Source organism: Epinephelus fuscoguttatus, linkage group LG17, assembly GCF_011397635.1.
Source record: "Epinephelus fuscoguttatus linkage group LG17, E.fuscoguttatus.final_Chr_v1".
Taxonomy (NCBI): domain Eukaryota; kingdom Metazoa; phylum Chordata; class Actinopteri; order Perciformes; family Serranidae; genus Epinephelus; species Epinephelus fuscoguttatus.
In genome coordinates, this window is record NC_064768.1 from 20165092 (window position 1) to 20171612 (window position 6521).

Sequence of the window (6521 nt, forward strand, 5' to 3'; positions counted from 1 at the left end):
TTATTTATTCATTTATTTATTTACTTACTTTTATTTTATTTTATTTTTTTATTACGTTTTAATTATTTTGACATTTTAAGCATTTGCAGGCAAGCGGAGATGCAACACAGGTCACCAGATGGATTTGAACCGTGGACATTGCAGTTCATTTCTTCACCTTCTCTGAAAACAATAGTCAGGAGCTCTTTTTTATTTGTTTTTTCAAGTGTCTTAAATTCAACTGAATAAATATCAGCCCCTTAAAGTCATTAAATGGTCTTAAATTTGAATCTGTGAGGTCTTAATTGCCACAAATATTTGATCTAATTTCATTTATATGTCTTTTAATTTATTTTTGTCAAAATGAGTCAAGCTCTGCTGTGTGAAAGTGCACATTTCTGAGGCTGTAACTCTTTAAACCTTCCACTGAACCTCATACTGTCCCTTTACTTTAAACTTGAACTTACTTCCTAGCAAAATCTAGGTTACTAACTCATTTACTAATAACCATACTCCTATATAAAACCTTCCTCTGCATTGGACTATATACGTATATACAACTTACCTGCAATGCATGAGAAAGAAAAAGATAATTTGTCCAAAAATCTGGTTAAATTGGTTAAAATTATCTGAAAAAGGTCTTTAAAGCATTGCACTGTCTGATACCTAATATTTTTGTTCGTATCAGCAATTAAAAAATCGACTCCTAATGAGTTTTCAGTGTAAGTTAAGGTGGGAACAAAGTCCACAGTTGTAGTGTGCAAAAATGTATACAGAAGTTTACCTGAAATGAATATTAGGCTTCACCAGTGAGTTAAGTCAAGTGGATACTTTCCAAAGTCATTGCGTTTTAAATGCAATATCTCCTCTTCTTGACACTGTCCTTCACTATCCACTGCAGCTGAACTGAGAAACAAATTTAGCGAATCCTGTACTAAAAAGAAAATCTTTAAGAAAAGATTTCCACTTAAGTAACTTGGGCTGCTGTAGCCTCATACTGGCTGTAGATACACTTCTGAATACATTTTTGCACAGAAACAGGACTGTGGATTTTGTCCTCCATCACTAACACTGAAATCTCATTATACAAAGGTATCTCTTAATGGCCAGTATGAACAAAGGAATGATCACAGCATGAAAAACCTGCTCCAATATTCATGTGGGCACCTGATATTTCTTTAAATACAGACGTGTGAACTTATCCTTTAACCCTTACACTATGGGGACAACTTATATACATTTGCAAACGTTTATAAATCATAGTAGTATTACTTTTACATACATGTAAAGTATCTTTAATGTCCCTTTCAGGGAAGTAGGTCTGCAGGATTCATTCAAAACACATTGATACTGATGGGACAGCAACAACAAAATGACACAGTTTACTGATTGGTTCAGAGGGAGGTTTTGCAGTGAAACTTCAGGCCACTCTGCCTCCTTCAGATACATACACGTTTTATAATAACTTTTTAACTTATTACTAACTGAGGATGGAAGCCACACGAACCATCATATCCCATGGGTGCGGCTATTGCATCATACCCGCTTGTTTTGTTCGTGTCTCTGATGGAGGTGTGCCAGTTAGCGGCAGGCCTGGACTTAGTACCAGTTAATTCACCATTCATCCCCACCTCACTCCACTAATCCTGCACTGCACCACTTCCACCTTTGAGTGTCCAAACATGGTGATCAGCCACACTTCAGTCTTTATGCATAAAATGCCCTCACATTATAGTTTTCCTCATAACAACAAAGTCACAAGAGGAATACAAAAATCTGCACAGCTATGAATGTACGACTGAAAAATGTCCCACAGTCCAATAAAAAAGTTTATGCAGACTGAAATGAAGTGTCGGCATGAAGTGCCAGTAACTGGATAGTCTTACAGTAAAAGCTGTTAAGAAAGTAAGGTCTTGGCTCATGAACTGGGACTTTGTATTTGCAACAGAAACCAGTTTAAGATACCAATAAACCTGAGGCAAGTTCACACGGTACAGAGAATACAGAGAATACCAGATCAAGGCCTGCCTCTGCAGATTTCTCACCACAGCTAACCAAGGCAGGGGCCCTGACGGCTTCCTGTCAAAGGGAATACATATATATTGTCAGGCAACGTAGTGTTGTGGGTCTCTTGCAGTACTATCTGGAGTATGAGCAGATTATGAGACAATAGGCCCCTGTACACAGATATGTATAAGGCCACACACAAACACACACACACACACACACACACACACACACACACACACACACACAGACTTTATGGTGATCTTGTTTCCATTTTTGTTGTAGTTATTTTGTGACTCTTTTTCGTTGTTTTTCCTCTTTTTGTTATTATTTTACGTCTCTTTGGGGTCATTCAGTGTTCTTTAGGTAATTTTGTGCCTCGTTTTGGTTGTTTTGCTCCTTTTTTATAATTATTTTGTGTCTGAGCTTATTTGGTGTCTTTTTTGATCGTTTTGTGTCTTTTTGTAGACATTTTGTGTCCCCTTTTGTAATTATTTTGTGTCTCTTTAGGGTCATTTAGTGTTTTACTAGGTAATTTTATGTCTTTCTTGGTTGTTATGTGACTCTTTGTGCATCTCTTTTTGGCTGTTTTGTTCCTTTTCATAGTTATTTTGTGACTCTGTTGTTGTTTGTCCTCTTTTTATAATTATTTTATGTCTCTTCGGGGTCATTTGTGGGGTTTTTTGTGTCTCTTTTTGGTTGTTTTGCCCCTTTTTGTAATCATTTTGTGTCTCTTTGGGACCATTTAGTGCTTTATTAGGTACTTTTATATTTTTCTTGGTTGTTTTATGACTCTTTGTAGTCATTTTGCATCTCTTTTTGGCTGTTTTGCCCCTTTTTGTAGTCATTTTGTCTCTCTTTTTTGGTCGTTCTGTGTTTCTTTGTAGTCATTTTGTGTCTGTGATTATTTTGCTCCTTTTTGTAGTTATTTTATACTTCTTTGTTGTTACTTTGCATCTCCTTATTGTCTTTTTGAGTTCCTTCCTGGTTGGTACATGTTCATTTGAGTGACATTTTGCAGGGGATGCCTAGGGGAGACACTTTTGGCTCCGGGGCCTGTGCTCTGTAAGCCTGTTTTGTTATCCATCCATGATCTGGAGACGTACAGAACAAAAGAACAATGTCAAATTTAAACGGGATGAGATATATTTAAGTAAAACTGAAATTCATACTGTCTATTTTTCCTGCAAATACCACAGCTGGGTGTTACTTTGGTGGATTACTATAGCCAGGTGCTCGTAAACTGAGGATGTGACTATCAAAATAAATGTGAGCGCAGCCTCAGGCAGTCCTCAAGTCGCAAAACTAACACAAAGAACAGGTGAGGTGTTTATTATGTGTCTAAGAAAGGGTGTGTTGAGTTACTTAAGTCACAAAAACTGGAGGAAATTATTAGTTCGATATTAAGAATGGGTGTTATGAAAATTTGGTATTTAGATCAAATGTCCAGCAGTATTCTTAGCAACTTGTCTCAGTAACAAGTCAGCTGCATGTTATTTTAGCTTTGGCAGACTTCACCCCTTAGAGACACACAGTCTGTAATCCTTAGCTGGTTTACTGTAATTACTGAAGACATCAGTCTGTAATCACGACTCCGCCTCATCCAACCTCCCTGTCTTTCTCCTTAGGTGACCTTCTCCCCTGTCTTCTCCGGGGGTTGAAACTGTCTTTCCTTTAAGTATCTGCTGTCTTCCTTTTCTTAAAATACTAAAACAATTAATAACACATCCATGAATATGTTTTCAATGTGATGTCAATCAATGTCCATAAATTAGGGACAATTAATCTAATTGTATCCAGATTTGTAGTTAAGTGCAGGCGATCAATGGTGGAGCTTTTCTGTAGCGCATCATATAATTAGCTGCACTATTAGTGGTATGGAAATGCATCCACGATGCGTGAGAAAGTGAGTGCCGTCATGCTATTCCTCTTCAGCAGTGTTTGAAAATACACACAGACAAACTTAGATTTGCATGTTAGCTTTATACTGAGCACACAGAATATGTCATCAATGTCATCACCACTGTCGTAAATGTTGAATGGAGGCATTTTGCATGAACTACTACAACGTTATGACATTTAACCTTTTCAATGGAAAAAAGAAATGGTTTAAAATAGCATTCACCTCTGACATTGTACAGCATACAAAGGTGGCTACCCTCCTAACAAAGGCCAAACCATTATTCTATAAAAACCAGTGCATGTTTACTTTGGGCTGGGCTTGTCAAAATAAGCTGCCTTTTCAGTTTGTGTCATTCTTCCCAGTAGTCTATTTACCCCAATAGGTGTCTCACACAAAGCAGATGTGCTTTATTTACTGCAGGTCATTGAATGTCAGTGATGTGTACAAAGTGTTTGGGTGTCATGGAACAAATAGCTCTTAAAATAGTGTACGTAATGTCTGAAACCAAGATGTAAAAGATAATTACATGATGTCAAACAGCGGAAGAAGACTGTAGTAAAATAATACAACAGGTTTATATGGTTTAGACCAATTTGGGGATTAGAATCTGGTCTGTCTAAGGTGGTAGACCTGCATTTCATTTAATGCCACACCTGCCTATAACTATAAAGCAAGTGTGAACAGGAAACTAGTCTGTCATCACTTAGGTGAAGTTAAAGCAACATGTCAGGAAGTTTTTTTATGAATTTATGCTCATAATATTTCGATGGATTAAACTGTTGATTAAGGTGAGAAGATCTCACAAGTAAAACACTATTGTTGTTTTCCTCTGCCAAAACTCTGTGTAGTGCACTACTTTTTCCTTACTGGTTTGATCCATTATTCAATAAAGATGCCAAATGCTGAAAGTAGGGCACTTTCTCTGGGCTGATGTGTTTCAAGCCATATGCTGCCAAAGGTAAATGAGTTCAGCCATACAGCCTAACAAGTGTAAGTGGCATCAGAGCCACCCGACATGTGACTGCACTGTTATCAAACAGGGTTACATCCTATTTGCAGGTCTGGCACAGAGTAAGCTGGTGATGGTGCTGCACTGTTACTGACAGAGATATTGCCTGAAAATTGGGGAGAAGCTGAACAAAAATTTGTTGCAACAAGACAGATGAAGAGAGACAGCACATGGGATCATTTTGGAAGAAGATCAGGCAGGTGACTGAGGACAAAATGCTGTTTTTCAGCAGCACTCACACCAAATGTCTGCCAGACGGAGGCGTCATCAGCTTGTCTGAGGTCAGTCACAGTTTATTTCCGCCATATGTGGCATTATCATTTCTATAGATTTCATCTTACTCCTTGACTTTAACTTATGGTAAATGACAGCAATTTGTGATGTATATAAAGCATTTTTAGGTGATATATGTGCAAAAACTGGTCCAAATATTTAAATCTAACATTAGTAATGTTTTTAATATTAACTGAATGTGTGTATCAAATTAAGTAATACAACAAGATAAACAATGAGATCAGATTAGCTAAGTTTGGGGACTATAAGATTGGTCCCCAGCAAAGAAATGTAGCATTTTAGCAGAACAAATAAATTCCTTATACAGATACAGTGAAATACAGAAAATGTGCCCCCCAAAAAGTGCAAATCATAAGCTATCCGGTACCTTAACATAGACTAATGTGCATTTTGTAAGACTACAAACAGATGCAAGATATGAAAATGATAAGAGATACCTCAATGTAAAACTCTTAACCCTCAGATGTCAGTTTAATTGACTACCCTTTTGAGTCACTGGGGACAAAAATGTCCTCTTCCAAAAACTGATATAAAAACTAAACGGATTTATATATTTTTTCCTTGCTTTTTTTAACCATTTAAATGCCAGTTTGATTACTTGATGTCACTGTTGTTATTTAAGAAAACACATAAAATGAGTTATTTTCCATAAAACAAATGTTGGGTGGCTGGGGGATTTTTTTTTTTGTAAATCAGTCTTGGATATGTCAAAGATTAGTCAAGATATTGACTTAAATGCATTATTAGTTTTTGTGTAGCATCAGATTAAAAATTTACAACCCACTTAAAAAAAAAACATAGATATCACCATTAAACCTGGTGGATTACTCACATTAAGACAACAATTTGTTTGTATCCCATGTTTTCTGAAATTGTATGTTCAAATATGCAAATAATTCAGTATCTAATAAATATGCATTCATTTGCTCAAATTTCCAAAACAAAAATGTGAACATTGGATCAAGCCAGGTTCAAAATTCTTGTTTCATTTTGTTGGCACATGACAGTCAAAGTTTTTTACAGAGGGAATTTGGGATATATCTGTATATAACGCCATAAATCAGAAAATACTGTCCACGCCATGCTTTTAGGAATAAAATGATCAGGCTTAAGTATGATAGGTATGTGGACAAACCCCAGAATAGGAATAAAACTGGTAAGTTTGTAGTATGTAAGTGCTGCTGAAGTGGAGCTTTCTGCTCAGAGTATGAGAAAAAAACTTATTTTGAAAAAATGGCTTGTAAAGATATGTATTGTAAAAATCAACACACTATTTGACAAAAAAAAAAACTGCAGGTGATAGGGTAAAACATTAACAGCTTACATATC